Source organism: Canis aureus, chromosome 2 (assembly GCF_053574225.1).
Source record: "Canis aureus isolate CA01 chromosome 2, VMU_Caureus_v.1.0, whole genome shotgun sequence".
NCBI lineage: Eukaryota > Metazoa > Chordata > Mammalia > Carnivora > Canidae > Canis > Canis aureus.
The window spans coordinates 32,739,263-32,754,491 of record NC_135612.1 but is presented as its reverse complement, the minus strand read 5'-3'; positions in this window follow the sequence as shown (position 1 = coordinate 32,754,491).

The following is a 15,229-nucleotide window of genomic DNA, read 5'->3' as shown; positions in this document are numbered from 1 at the left end:
GAATTTGAGCCTCCATCAACCTGAGTGCCTCAGTGTTTGTAAGAGCAGAGGTCTTACCACCAACCTATATTTGACATATAGCATGACCAAGAACTAAACCTTATTTTAGTCATTAATATTCAAGAGTTATTTGGGGTTTTTTAAAGATTTTATTTATTTATTCATGAGAGACAGAGAGAGAGAGAGGCAGAGACACAGGCGGAGGGAAAAGCAGACTCCATGCAGGGAGCCGGATGTGGGACTCGATCCCGGGACGCCAGGACCACGCCCTGGACCAAAGGCAGGCGCTAGACTGCTGAGCCACCCAGGGATCCCCCTCAAGAGTTATTTGTTACTGCAGCATATTTCTACCTATTCTGATGACATGCTTTCCAGAACAAGCCTGATAATAAATGTAGAAATAATGATATGTTTAAGGAATCATTGTTTGGTAAATTCTAATAACATTGATTCAGGCAACTCCTGATAAACCATTAGGTAAATGGTTGATGAGGAACTAGGAACTACAGCAACACCATCCAGATGGTTTTCTTGCCACAAGGGGAAAGCCTTAATTTTCCTGACTGACATCATCCTAATTTCAGTGACCACTCTTAGCACAACTTAGAAGAGTTAACTAGATATTTTGAGTCTTCTGACACAATATTAAGTGCACAATATCACCATGATACATTTTAGTTTTTAAAAAAGTGCTTTCATTAAGCTAAATCCTTAGGTCCTTGTAACCTTTGAGTTATTAGAAACAAGAAACAGAAGAACATGCTAAGTCATCAAAAGAAAAGAATCTGACCTAGTCTCATTTACAAGTCAATGGTGTGAAGAAAGAGTCTCAGATAAAAAGAGAATTAAGAGGTAAGCAATTTAAGAGACCAAATATAAATGCAGATTCCTGGCTTGGATACTTTTGACAATTTTTCAAGGCTGCTTGGGAGACAATGAGAAAAAATCTGAATAAAATCTGGATTTTAAATTATGTGAATATATATAGATACTGAATAGGTGGCTATCACTGATGGGGAAAACACAAGTTGCAAAACAGAATTATAGGAGGAGATGTTTTAGCAAAAGAGTATATGTATGTATATGTGCATGCATAGAAAAAGATCTGGAAATGTATGTTCTAAGGAATTAATACTGATAAACTTTGGGCAGTGGGAAATGATGTTATTATTCCCTTAGTTATGCTTGTCTGTGTTTTCGAATTCTCTAAACATACAAAAATAAAATTATAATCCTAAAAATAAATAAAACTTCAGAACAAAAAATGGAGTGTAAACATTTATGTTAGTTACCTAGAAAAATTTGATTAGTGGAAATATGATAGAATAGATTTTTTGAGGAAAAGAAAACACTACCACTATAAACATCTAGACGTATGGAAATATAGCCAAGTTAAAAGATCTCAAGAATATTTCTAGGATCATGGGATCCCTGGGTGGCGCAGCGGTTTCGCGCCTACCTTTGGCCCAGGGCGCGATCCTGGAGACCCTGGATCGAATCCCACGTCGGGCTCCCAGTGCATGGAGCCTGCTTCTCCCTCTGCCTGTGTCTCTGCCTCTCTCTCTCTCTCTCTCTCTGTGACTATCATAAATAAATAAAAAAAATTTATAAAAAAAAAAAAAAAAGAATATTTCTAGGATCAAATGCAAATAGAAATGAGAGCTAAAGCAATGATAGAGTGAAAAAGTGTTTGTGACATAAAAGTCATTGCCTATGTTTGAAATCTAGATACCTGGGAACCCAAATTTGAGAGATAAGACTTAGAGCACAGAGAATAATTGCTTATGCTGGGAGCCTAAGTCTAGGACCAACAAGCAGAGAAGACAAGGCTGTGTACTTTGGAGAAGTTATAGATGCCTGAGATCTACCAAGGACAGGAAATGTGGCCTTGTTGCCCATGGAGTAGAGGATCATTCTTAGAATTAAGAGGCCAGGGATGCAACAAGCAGAAGAGACAGGACCTTGACACCTGAGTGGTAGGTAACCCTATTTGGAACCTAGACATATAGGATCCTTTTCATCTGAACCTAAATAACTTGATTCAAACAAGCAGTAGAGACAGCTACAATGCCCTGGTAATAGTTGTCCATAGTTGGAACAAGGACATGAGATCCAACCAAGGGAGGAAACATAACCTTTGTGTGTGGGGGTATTCGACAGAACCTGGGGACTGGTTTTCAATAAGCAGAGAAGCAAGGCCTTAGAAAGACTTTGATCCAATAACCAGAGGAGAAAAGGTCTCAGTGCCCTGAAAATAGGTGCACATACTTGGAACCTCAGCTCATAAAATCAAACAAGCAGTGGAGACAAAGACTCAGAGCCCTACAAAGTAGTGGTCAACCCCCAGAATAAATACTAGGAATCCAAAAGGTAGAGGGGTCTATGCATTAGTGCTGGGGTATTTTCCCATAATCAGAACCTGAGATCCAACAAGCAGAGAAGAAAACTTTGTGTCCTAGGTGTACTTGCCACCTCTCAGATTCTAGAGACCTGAGGTCCACAAACCAGAATCTATCAGACTTCCTTGCCTGGGGAGAAGTTGCCACTATTGAAAACATACGGACCTGGAATCCAGCAAGGAGAGGACACATGTGAGTAGTTGTCCATACTTACCTGAGAAATCCACAGTGTGACAAACAAAGGAGATAGCTTGATATCCTTGAAAGAGTTTTCTAAATCATAGAAATGAGATCCATCAAGGGGAAGAGGCTTTGATGCCCTAGAAATAGGTTCTTACACTTAGGAAGTAGAACTTAGAGATCTGTTGTTAGAGTCCAACAACCAGAGGAACTTATGCCTCTGTGCCTAGAGATTATTTGCTCATAATCAGAACTTAAAGATATGATATCTGACAAGCAGAGGAAAATATATCTAGTGCCCTAAGAGCATATAATAATTTTTGCAATCCAGAGACCTGGAGTCCAATAAGTGGGGGACACAAAAATTTTGTGTTGAGTTCTGCTGCTTCCTAAAAACTGGAACCATAAAGTACGGAGACGAGCTTCTATGCCTTGGAAGATATATGCACTCAAGACTTAGAGACCTGGAAAACAAAGAGCAAAGGATGCAACTTTCTGGTGCTATAGAAATAGTTCTTCATAATCTGAACTTAGATACCAGGATTCCAACAAGCAGAGGAGATGTGGTCTTGGCACATAAATATTCAGAATCCATCAAGCAAAGGAAGTGAGGTCTTGATGCACTGAGTGTAGTTGCCCATGTTCAGGACATGGTTACCTGGAATCCCATAAACTGAGGAGGAAAAATATAGTGTCCTCAAAGTAATTGCCCATATCCAGAACCTAGAGACCTGGGATCCAATTAGGAGAAGAAAACACACTTTCATGCCTTAGACATGGTTTCTGTTTTTCTAATTCTGGAGACTTTGCACCCAACAAGCATATATTTTTTAAGTTTTAATGTTTGGTGATTAGTGGCTCATATTCAGAAGCTAGAAGCTCATTTTTAACAAAGATTTGACCAGGTCTTGGTGCCCTAGGAGTATTTTCCCAAACTTGAATAGAGACCTGGGATGAAACATGAAGGACACAGGCCTTGTTGCTCAAAATTGGTTTCTAGACACCAGAGATCCAACAAGCAGAATAGACTAGGCCTTGTTAAGCTAAAAGTAGTAACCCATAGTAGGAGTCTAAAGCCCTCCTTTTTTCGCAATGGGTTTGCTGCCAGAACACAGGTGTTGTGAAAACCACCACTAAACCTAAACCAAAATGGAAAAGGAAAAGACTCACATCAACATCGTCATCATTGGACACATAGATTCGGGCAAGTCTACCACTACTGGCCTTCTGACCTACAAATGTGGTGGGATTGACAAAAGAACTATCAAAAAATTGAGAAGGAGGCTGCTGAGATGGGAAAAGGCTCCTTCAAGTATGCCTGGGTCTTGGATAAACTGATAGCTGAATGTGAACGTGATATCACCATTGATATCTCCCTGTGGAAATTCGAGACCAGCAAGTATTTTGTGACCATCATTGATGCCCCAGGACACAGAGACTTTATCAAAAACATGATTACAGGCACATCTCAAGCTGACTGTGCTGTCCTGATTGTTGTTGCTGGTGTTGGTGAATTTGAAGCAGGTATCTCCAAGAATGAGCAGACCCATGAGCATGTCCTTCTGGCTTATAGGCGTGAAACAACTAATCGTTGGTGTTAACAAAATGGATTCCACTGAACCACGCTATAGCCAGAAGAGATACAAGGAAATCGTCAAGGAAGTCAGCACCTACATTAAGAAAATTGGCTACAGCCCCGACACAGTAGCATTTGTGCCGATTTCTGGTTGGAATGGTGACAACATGCTGGAGCCAAGTGCTAACATGCTTTGGTTCAAGGGATGGAAAGTCACCCGTAAAGATGGGGTTGCCAGTGGAACCACACTGCTTGAAGCTCTGGATTGCATTCTGCCACCAACTTGTCCAGCTGATAAGCCCTTGCATCTGCCTCTCCAGGACATCTACAAAAAGCCCTTGCATCTACCTGGTATTGGTACCAGTGGGTAGAGGGGAGACTGGTGTTCTTAAGCCTGGCATGGTGATCACCTTTGCTCCAGTCAATGTTACAACTGAAGTAAAGTCTGTTGAAATTCATCATGAAGCTTTGAGTGAGGCTCTTCCTGAGGACAACGCGGGCTTCAATGTCAAGAACATATCTGTCAAAGATGTTCATCGTGGCAATGTGGCTGGTGACAGCAAAAATGACCCACCCACCAATGGAAGCAACTGGCTTCATGGCTCAGGTGATTATCCTAAACCATCCAGGCCAAATCAATGCTGGATATGCACCTGTGCTGGATTGTCACATAGCTCACATTGCTTGCAAGTTTGCTGAGCTGAAGAAGATAGATGGTCATTCTGGAAAAAAGCTGGAAGATGGTCCCAAGTTCTTGAAATCTGGGGATGCTGCCATTGTTGATATGGTTCCTGGAAGACCTATGTATGTTGAGAGCTTCTCTGACTATCCTCCTCTCGGCCATTTTGCTGTTCGTGACATGAAACAGATAGTTGCTGTGGGTGTCATCAAAGCAGTGGACAAGAAGGCAGCTGGAGCTGGCAAAATCACCAAGTCTGCCCAGAAAGCTCAGAAGGCTAAATGAATATTATCCCCAATACCTGCCACCCCAGTCTGGTCTCAGAACTGTTTGTGTCAATTGGCCATTTAAGTTTAATAGTAAAAGACTGGTTAATGATAATAATGCATCATAAAACCTTCAGAAGGAAAGGAGAATGTTTTGTGGACCATTTGTTGTGTGTGTGTATGTGTGTGTGTGTGTGGCAGTTTTAAGTTATTAGTTTTTAAAATCATTACTTTTTAATAGAAACTTTACCAAAAATCTGTCACAGAATTTTAAGACCCATTAAAACAAAAGTTTAATGAGAGAGAGAGAGGGAAAAAAAAGAATCTAAAGTCCTGCTATACAAATACACACAAGGCCTTAGTCTCAAATTATGGCCAGTATTTTTAACCCAGAGGCCTAAGATCCAACAAGCAGAGGAAATCAGGTCTTTGCATGCTGGGATTTGTACCTCTACTGTGAACCTAGACTTTGGTACCTATAAGAGAGGAAGTCAGCCCTGGGTACCCTGTGAGTAGCTGTCTATACTTTGAACCTACCTTTGGATCCACAAATATATAGGAAAAGTTCTGGGTGCCTAGGAAGTATGTTCTCATAGTTGAATCCTAGACATTTTGTTTTATGCTGGTCTCAGCTAATGAATAGTGATACTGTCAGCTAGGAATTCTTGGGCCACTCACCTGGGCCCATATTACTTGTGGCAGCCCCCACAGACATTTCTCCAACTGCAGCCAATATTGTGGCTGGACAGATGCTTGTAGTTTTTAAAATGATTGCAAAACACTCTTCGGCAACAAGAATCAGGGAACTTTATAAAAACAAGGTTTAGTACTCACAGGTCCTGGAGTGTACACTGCATGCTCAGGGCTTCATAGTGAGGTCACAGATAGAGAGAGAGAGAGAGAGAGAGAGATAAAGTATGAGCCAACCTGGGGTACTAACTTTATTGGATTGAGGGTGGGTGCCTAGGGTTTCACAAGTTCACTATTGGTAAATTTACAACATAAGAACAGGAATTAAAACATGGGGGAGGAAAAGCACGGTCCCTCAGTCAGTTTTCTAGGTCACTATGAGCTTCTTAAAAGGGAAACATCATGAGTAGGGACAGCCTGGCTCTTTATCTAGTTTTATAGCTGGTACTGTGTCACATAGCTGGCAATATATTTATATAAGATGTATATCTTTGAAATGGATGCCTTAGCAGTTAAGAGCTTAATGTCCGGCACTTACAAAAAAAAATAATAATTGTCAGGCACTTACACTACACATCTGGGACCTAACAAGCAGCAGAAACAAGCTTTAAAGCCCTGAAAGTAGGTATACATATTAGAAAACTAGAGGTATTTAATCCAACAAGCAGTGCCTTGCTGACCTGGAAGCCATTTCCCATACTCAGAACCAAGACTTGGGATCCAATAAGCAGAGGAGACAAGGAGTTAGTTATACTTGCAACAGAAAGAACTGTTGTATAACAAAGAGAAGGGACAAGACCCTGGTCCCATAACTAGTCTCTCTTGTGTCTAACAGTTATAGGAAATGAGGTCTTAGTGCCCTCAGGTGTTAATACCCATAATTGAATCTTACCAATTTGGGATCTAACAAACTGTGGAGACATGGCTTTGGAACTCTTGAAAGAGGTGTACATACTCAGAAATTAGAGGTGTATAAGCCAATAAACAGGGAACAAGACCTAACTGTAGTGAAAGTTGTTGTCCATACTTGGAACCTAGAGATCTGAGATGTAAACAAGTAAAAAGGTAAAGGCCTGTTGTTCCCAGGAGTGGCTCCACTTGTTCATGTTCTAGGGACCTTTGAGTAAGAAAGCAGTAAGGAAAAGTCCAGAGCAACTAGAAGTACTTGCCCATTCTTACAACATATATATTAGATTTCTACCAAACAGAGGATTTAATGTCTTGATATCCTGGATAGTTGCCCATCCTCAGAATCTACGCATTCTGGATCTAACACAAAGAGGAGATAAGGCTTTCTTGCCTTAATACTTGTCCAAAATTGATCCTAGACACAGAAGAGTAAAAAGAATAAAAGAAACCCTCCATGTTTGCTATAGACTAAATACTGATGTCTCTCCCAAATTCATATGTTGAAAGTAATTCAATCTCTAGGCGTTAAGTAAGAGCAATTAGTTCCAGAACATAAAGGCCTTGTTTTCTCTGTGTTCTGCATCCCAAGTTATTGGTTCTGAGTAGAGCAAGTATTCCCATTACCCAATATGGTGGTATTAGGTGATGGAGCATTTGGGAGATGCTTAGTCATGAGGTGAGAGCCTTCATAAATGGGATTAGTACTCTAATAAAAGAGACCCAACAGAGCTCCCTTGCCTCTTCCACTATGTGAGGGCACAGTGAAAAGACAGCCAACTGTGAGGAAGTGGTCTCTCACCAGACATTAAATCTGCCAGTACCTTGGTCTTCAACTTCTAACCTCTAGAATGATGAGGAACAAATTTATGATGTCTATAAGTTTATACAAGCAGAGGATTTTTTTTTTGTTACAGCAGCCCAAACAGATTAAGACATTGTTGCTCATATTCAAAACTTACAGAACTTATGAAGGGGTACATGTACCCCAATATTTATAGCAACATTATCAACAATAGTCAAATTATGCAAAGAGCCCAGATGTCCATCAACTGATGAATGGATAAAGAAGACGTGGTATATATACACGATGGAATATTAGCCGTCAAAGAGAATGAAATCTTGCCATTTACAACAACATAGATGCACCTAGAGTATATTATGCTAAGTGAAATAAGTCAATCAGAGAAAGATAAATACCATATGATTTCACTCATATGCAGAATTTAGGAAACAAAACAGATGAACATATGTATGGAAAAGAAAAAGGGGGGAAGCAAACCATAAGAGATTCTTTTTATTTTACTTATTTATTCATGAGAGACACAGAGAGAGAGGCAGAGACACAGACAGGAGAAGCAGGCTCCATGCAGGAAGCCTGATGTGGGACTGGATCCCGGGACTCCCGGATCAGGCCCTGGGGTGAAGGCAGGAGCCAAACCACTGAGCCACCCAGGGATCCCCACCATAAGAGATTCTTAATGATAGACAACAAACTGAGAGTTGATGGAGGGAGGTTGGAGGGGAATGGGCTAAGTGGGTGGTGATTATCAAGGAGGGCACTTGTTAGATGAGCACTGAACATTACATGTAAGTGATGAATCACTAAATTCTGTTCCTGAAACTAATATTATACTATTTGCTAACTATCTAGAATTTAAATAAAAAATTGGAAGAAAAACGCCCACAAAACCGACAGACCTTGTATCCAAGAAGCAAAGGCAACAAGCCCAGGTGTTGTGACAAATTGCTTTTCATTAGAACCTAGAAACATTGAATCTACCAAAAAAGTAGATAAGGCCTTGTTGTCCAGTGAAGAGTTGCCAATAGTCAGATCCCAGACATCAAAGAAATAACAAGAAAAGGATATAAGATTTGGACCCTAGGAATACTTTCTCATATTCAGAAGCTGTAACTTGGCATTCAAAACAAAACAAAACAAAACAAAACAAAAAAAACAAGAAACAAGGCCTTTATGTCACGGGAGTAATTGCCCTTACTGAAGCCTAGGGAACTAAAAGAAGCTAACTGTGACTTCCAAAGTATCAAATAAAAAAAAAAAATCTGAAAATTATATGGCAAAAGAATAACAAGGAAACTGTAACAACACACTAGAAACTATTTATTTACCACAAAATGGCAATAACTGAGAAATAGAATTACAAAAGACATAAGACATGTCAAAATAGCAAAATCAAAGACTTAACTCCTACTTTATCAGTAATAACATTAAATATAAACAGATTAAATTCTTCAATCTTAAGGTAGATGCTAGGGACACCTGGATGGCTCAGTGGTTGAGCATCTGCCTTTGGCTCAGGGCGTGATCCTGGAGTACCTGGGTCGAGTCCCACATCAGGCTACCTGCATGCAGCCTGCTTCTCCCTCTGCCTATGTCTCTGCCTATCTCTCTGTGTCTCTCATTCATAAATAAATAAAATCTTTAAAAAATTAAAGAAAAAATAAAGGCAGATGCTGGCTGAATGGATTTTAAAAGTGGGGGGAGCCTACATAAACCAGCAACATATTACCTGTAAAAGACACACTTGGGTTTTTTTTTTTTTTAAGATTTTATTTATTTATTTATTTATTTATTTATTTATTTATTTATTTATTTAAATAATAGATAACTTAGCAGACATCTACTGAACATTCCACCCAGGACACCTGAGTGGCTCAGCAGTTGGGAGTCTGCCTTCAGCTTGGGGTGTGACCCCAGAGTTCTGGGATCGGGTCCCGCATCCAGCTCCCTGTGTGGAGCCTGCTTTTTTCCTCTGCCTGTGTCTCTGCCTCTCTCTCTCTCTCTCTCTCTGTCTCTGTGTGTGTGTGTGTGTGTCTCATGAATAAGTAAATAAAATCTTAAAAAAAAAAAAAAAAGAAGGAACATACCACTCAACAACAAGAGCAGAACGTATATTCCTCCTTGGTGCACATGGCACATTCCCCTGGATAGACCATATGTTAGGTCATTAAACAAGCACCAATAAAGTGAAAAGGATTGAAATTTAACAAAGTAATTTCAATTCTATTGAAATTATAAATTAATAGAAGGAAATTTGGTTAAGTAAAAAATACGTGGAAATTTTAAGATCTACTCTTAATAAATGGTCAAAGAAATCAGAAGGGAAATTAGAAAATACTTTTGAGATGAATGAAAATGAAAACACAAAATATCAAAATCTATGGCATTCAGAAAAAGCAATGCTTACAGGGAATTTATAGCTGTGCATGCCTACATTTAAAAGAGAAGAAAGACCTTAAATAAGTAATTTAAGCTTCCATCTTAAAAACCAGAGGAAGAGCAAACTAAAGACCAAAATAGACCCAAATCAAGCTGAAGGAATTAATAATAAAGATTACAGTGGGAATAAGTTATAGAATACAAAATCAGGGGCACCTGGGTGGCTCAGTGGTTGAGCATCTGCCTTTGGCTCAGGTCGTGATCCCGGGGTCCTGGGATCAAGTCCCGCATCGGGACTGCATGGAGCCTGCCTCTCCCTCTGTGTCTCTCATGAATAAATATATAAAATCTTTAAAAAAGAGAGACAGAGAGAAAGAATAGAAATTCAATAGAAAAAAATCAGAAAACCAAAAGTTTGGTCTTAGAAAGAATCAAAGAAATTGGCAAGCCTTTTGTCAGACCAACAAAAAAACAGAGATGACTCAACTTACTAAAATTAGAAATTACCTATCAACAAATTAGATAACCTAGATGGAATGGAGAAATTCCTAGAAAGACAAAAACACCAAAACTGATTTGAGAAGAAATAGAAAATTTGAATAGACCTATAAAAAATAAAGAGATTGATTAACATTCAAAAAAACTTCCCACAGAGATAAGCTCAGAACCAGATGGCTTTGTTGGTGAATTCTACCAAATATTTGAAAATTTAACACCAACTCTTCACAAATTCTTTCAAAAAATAGAAGACGGAACATTTCCCAACTCATTCTGGGAGTTCAATATTACCCCAATACCAAAACCAGACAAAGATATCAGATATAAAAAAACTACAAACCAACATCCCTTATAAATGTAGATGCAAAAATTATCAACAAAATACTGAAAAGCCCAACCCAACTATATATATAAAGACTATATATTGTGACCAAGTGGGATTTATACCAGCTATGTAAGTTGTTTCAACACAAGATGATCAATCCATGTAAAACATCATATTAATAGGAAAAGAAGGAAACACATAATCATCTCAACATACTCAGAAAAAGAATCTAACAAAATCTAACATCCATTCGTGATTTTTTAAAAATCACTAAACAAGTTAGAAGTATAAGGGAACTTCTTCACTCTGACAGGGGGCTCTACAAAAAATTTGACATCAGGGCAGCCCGGGTGGCCCAGCGGTTTAGCGCCACCTTCAGCCCAGGGCCGGATCCTGGAGACCGGGGATCGAGTCCCACATCGGGCTCCCTGCATGGAGCCTGCTTCTCCCTCTGCCTGTGTCTATGTCTCTGCCTCTCTCTCTCTCTCTCTCTCTCTCTCTCTCTGTGTGTGTGTGTCTCATGGATAAATAAATAAAATCTTTTAAAAAATTGACATCATAGTTAACATTGAAATACTGAAAGCTTTCGGGGATCCCTGGGTGGCGCAGCGGTTTGGCGCCTGCCTTTGGCCCAGGGCGCGATCCTGGAGACCCGGGATCGAGTCCCACGTCGGGCTCCCGGTGCATGGAGCCCGCTTCTCCCTCTGCCTGTGTCTCTGCCTCTCTCCCTCTCTCTTGGTAACTATCATAAATAAATAAAAATTAAAAAAAAAATTAAAAGAAAAAAAATAAAATAAAAAAGAAATACTGAAAGCTTTCTAAGATCAAGAATAAGATAAGGATCTCTGCTCTTGCTACAGCTATTCAACAAATTCAGCATAAGACTCTAGGTAGTGTAATTAGGCATGAAAAAGAATGAAAGGCACCTCGAAGGAAAAAGAACCAAAACTTTTTGCAAATGAGGTGCTTGGGTAACAGTCGGTTGAACATCTTCCTTCAGCTCTCAGGTCCTGCTCTGCTGGGAGCCTGCTTCTCCGTGTTCCTCTGCCTACCCCCTGCCTGTTTGTATGCTGTCTCTTGTTCTTTCTCTCTGTCAAATAAATAAAATCTTTTTGAAAAAATTTCTTTTGCAGATGACATGAGTGTTATGTAGGAAACCTTAGAAGTCTACTAAAAATTTACTAGAGGTAAGAAGTAAGAAATAAATTCAGCAAGATTGCAGGATACAAGAGAGATATTTAATAATCAGTTGCATTTCTATACACTAGCTATAAACAATTTAAAAATGAAATTAAAAGACAATTACATTTATAAGCATATCAGGTGACTCTCTGGTGGGTTTTCTCCCACGGAACAGCCAGAGAAGTGGACAGCAGTGAATTCCCAGCAGCCAATCCTCCTACCAACTGGAGGATAGCATTAGAGCAATCACTACACCAGGGGGCAGCAAACTGCAAGTTTGGCAAATCATAAACTACACCCGGGAGCCCCCAGTTTTTTTCTGAAGAGTCAGATAGAAAATATTTCAGGCTTAACTGGCCATCTGGGCCATCCGGGCAGCAACTACTCAACTCTGCTCTTGTAGCCTAAAAGTAGTTATAAACAGTACAAAGAAACAGTACAAAAGTACAAAGAAATGAGTGTGATTATATTCCATCAAAACTTTATTTAGAAAGAGACTGGGTGCCAGATTTGGCTTGCAGGCCATAGTTTTCCAACCCTTGAACTACCCGTAGGATATAAAGCTCTGAAGAAAACCAAGAGAATATTTCCCTCTAGAATGGGAGGAGGAAGCTGTGAAGCAGGAACAGTCAGGTTCTTCTGGGCGCCTAACAACCATGCGGATCTTCCTCTTGGCCTGGTTAGTGGTTACCTGGGAATTCACTTTAGAATACTTTGTTGCACTGTGCATTTATTTTATGTACTTTTCCAAATGTGTCATATTTTATAATAAACAAAATATAAAAACAAAAAGAACTGATAGCTCTGCACAATCATTTGGCACCAAGAATTCTTTCTTCTTTCTTTTACTCACCTCTGCAGAAATGCTAAAAGTTATGGAGGTGAGAGATTCCCCCCCCCCAAATTTTAATGAATCTAACACAAAACCTCATTTTCAATTTTCCCATATCACCCTAAAATATATTCAACTTTCTGTTCCTAAAGCCTTAAAGCCCATACCCTATGACTCCCATTGCACTTAAAATCTCAGGCAGCCTGGGTGGCTCAGTGGCTTAGCACCGCCTTCAGCCCAGGGTGTAATCCTGGAGACCCGGGATCGAGTCCCACGTCGGAGTCCCTGCTTCTCTCGGAAGCCTGCTTCTCTCTCTACCTGTATCTCTGCGTCTCTCTCTCTCTCTCTCTCTTTGTCTCTCATAAATAAATTAAAAAAAAAACTTAAAAAAAATAAAAATCTAATCCACTTGCCATGACCTCTGAACAGACTGCTGCTAGATGCTATGAAGCCCCCAGTTTGTATAAAATACATAATGCATGTGTTGATTTAGAACAGATCTTCCCAAGGCCCCTTTTTTTAGCTCTAGAAATTCACTAGTTGGTTTGGGGGCCAGTATTCTGGGTATTGTTAGAAATTATAGAGTAGATGCTCAAGACTCACCTAGACCTACACCTGGAAAGGCTTTGTTTCTTTCAAGGTCAGAGATACTGGACCTCACTCTTTTCCATTCAGCCTTGCTCATAGCTAGCTCCATTTGAAAATGCTTCTAACTTCAGTTGCACAGCCCCAAGCCCTCCTCTCAAACTTGCATGAGTGTTTTTTAGAACGGGGACAAACACTGCCTCTCAGCCACTTGGCTCCACCACATGCCCAGAAGGCTTTTTCTGGGGCACATCACCCGAGTCACAAGACCTGGAGGCCCAAAGACTTCAAAGTCCTTCAAGAAAGGACACCTTCTAGGTGCTGGCTCCCCTCACTGAGACCCATCCTACAGAGCTGGGAGACTTTGCATTAAGTCATGTTTAATAAATGATCATATCAAGGACCTATGGATTTCAGAATTCCTGAAAGAGGAGCCAAAGGACTGGCCCCTCATAGAGGGTGAGGCAGGAGACACTACTTCTGGCCACTGGGTGTCAGAGTTCTCTCTCTCTGGCTCAGAGGCCCGGGGGTGAAAAAGTCCAGAAGAAACAGCATGTCCAGAAGGAAACTTCTCAATCCCTACTCATCCTCCTGGGACTTGAGGGTATGGGATGCATAGCTCACCAAAGGGACATGCACTTTATTGGGAGGGGTCTGCCAGGCTTCTTGCTTCATTCTGGCCATGTCATGGCTTCCAGTACCAGAATTACATGAACAAAATCAATGCTCTCCTGAGTGTTCCTCAGGAACATGCATATTATTCTGGATATTTCCATTATTTTATCTCTGCTAAAAGTTAAGAGATTAAATGTGAGTATCAGAAAGGTGTGGTTGTACCAGAACTGTCAAACAATGCTGGTGGGAGTATAGAGTGGTATAACCACATTGGAAAACATGTTTTTCATTAAGGCTAAACATATGCCTACCTTTTGAAATTCCACTCCTAGGTATATACACAAGAGGAGTGAATGCATGTGTTCACAGAAAAACTTGTATAAGGATGTGCACAGCCCTTTTTATTCATAATAGTCTCCAGATGGATACAACTTAAATGATAATTAACAAGAGGAAGGTAAAATTGTGTTATATTCACCTAATGGAGTACTACACCCCCCTGCCCTCCCCACACACAAAGGAATGAAGTAGCGAAACATTCAACAACAAGGATGAATCTCATCTATTAGGTTGAGGGAAAGAAACCAACTATAAGAGAAAATGCACTGTATTTCACTTATATGAATTTCAAGAATGCCAAACTTCAATAAATCAGAATAGTGATTTTCTCCAGGGAGGGTTATAGATCAGAAAGGAAATTTTTATTTTATTTTATTTAAATTCAAGTAATTAACATATACTTTACCATTATTTTCAGAGATAGAGTTCAGTGTTTCATCAGTTGCATATAACACCCAGGGATCATTACATCACATACCCTCCTTCATGCCCATCACCTAATTGCCCCATCCCCCCACCTACCTCCCCTCCAGTAACCTTCAATTTGCTTACTATGATTAAGAGTCTCTTATGATCTGTCTCCTTTTCTGATTTTGTCTTGTTTTATTTTTCCCTCCCTTCCTCAATGATACTGTTTTATTTCTTAAATTCCACATGAGTGAAATCATGATAACTGTCTTTCTCTGATTGACTTATGTTGCTCACCACACTACTCTCTAGTATGTTCCATCCACATAATTGTAAATGGCAAGATTTCAATTTTTTGATGGCTGAGTAGTATTCTGTTGTATATGTATATACCACATCTTCTTTATCCATTCATCTGTTGATGGACATTTGGGCTCTTGCCATAGTTCGGCTATTGTGGACACTGCGGCTACAAACATTGGGGTGCAGGTGCCCCCTCTGGATCACTATATTTGCATTCTTTGGGTAAATACCTAGTTGTGCAATTGCTGGGTCATAGGGTAGCTCT